This window comes from Orycteropus afer, unplaced genomic scaffold (assembly GCF_000298275.1).
Source record: "Orycteropus afer afer isolate SDZICR_OR568_19922 unplaced genomic scaffold, OryAfe1.0 scaffold01679, whole genome shotgun sequence".
NCBI lineage: Eukaryota > Metazoa > Chordata > Mammalia > Tubulidentata > Orycteropodidae > Orycteropus > Orycteropus afer.
Window position 1 is genome coordinate 15599 of NW_006923266.1, and position 1351 is coordinate 16949.

The following is a 1351-nucleotide window of genomic DNA, read 5'->3' on the forward strand; positions in this document are numbered from 1 at the left end:
AAAGATAGTGGATGGATTGAAGATTCATTTCAGCAGTAGACTCTTCAGGAGTTGGCAAAAGATTGAATTTAATTTTCCTTCCTAATTATGTTTTACTTAAATTATTATTTAAATTAGTTGGCATTCTTAAAGCAGCCCCAAAACATCCTAACTGAAAGGAGAAGCCAGATTGCAAATTAAAAGTGAATAATCCCCACATGGATAATTGAGTCAATTATACAGTGTGTTGAACACATACAAATACATTTAGTTCCACAACACTCCACACACTCCCCAATTTATGCAGTATCTGAAAAGATGTGTGTGAATCTACATAAATTATAAGTCCTTGATCCAAATACAGATTACCTTACTTGGCACAATTTTAAAATGGTCCCATTTCCCTCCATTTTTCAATCATTTCCCATTCGTCTTGATATAATACCTGAATTGGAGCCACTAACCAGCTAAAACTGGTTCGTATTTTAGGAAGTTATCCTCCTCCTCTGCTGTTTTCAAAGACACAGCTGGGATTTTGAGCATAAGAGCACAGAGGTGCTTTAAGTCCTGAATCTTTGTAACCTTGGACAAAGCCTTTAACCTCACTTAGCCTCCCATTCCTGGTCTGTAAAATGGTTGTGAGAATAATGTCTGCTCCTCTGAATTGTGATGGTGTTGTTGTTATTATGTGCCATCGAGTCGAACCCGACTCATAGCGACCCCTCCTTGGGTTTCGGAGGCAGTATCACTACAGAAGTAGATTGCTCCATCTTCCTTCCAAGGAGTGGCTGGTAGGTTTGAACCACCAGCCTTCTGGTTAGCAGTCAAGTGCCTTAGCCACTATGCTACCAGAGCTCCCCTGAATTGTGGTAAGAATTTAAAAACATGATATGTACATACACTAGATCCACCCTTAAAAAAACAAAGCACAGAACCTCCAAAGTTTTAGAAAAAGAGAGTCACCAGTGGACACTGATGCCTATTATTATTATTCTCTTTATTTTCACTGCTGGGGACTACTTCTTATTACCACTTGTTACTATAAAGACTTGATGAATGAGTAACTTCACCCCTCAAGTGAGACCCTCATCTAAAATATCTCTGTGATCTCCAGGGTTTATGGATATATGTCCATGAAAAAGTCCTTGTAGTTGTCTGTTGCCACCTCTAGAGAACAGGAAATGTACCTCTGGACACAGAATTCCATACCTATGTTTATCCTTTTCCCTAAAACCCATCTTTACTAAGACAAGGTTCCAGGCATTGATGGAATACTCATTGAGATGTTTCAGCAAACAGATGCCACACTGGAGGCACTTATTTATCTATGCCAAGAAATTTGGAAGACAGCTACCTGGCCAAATGACTGGAA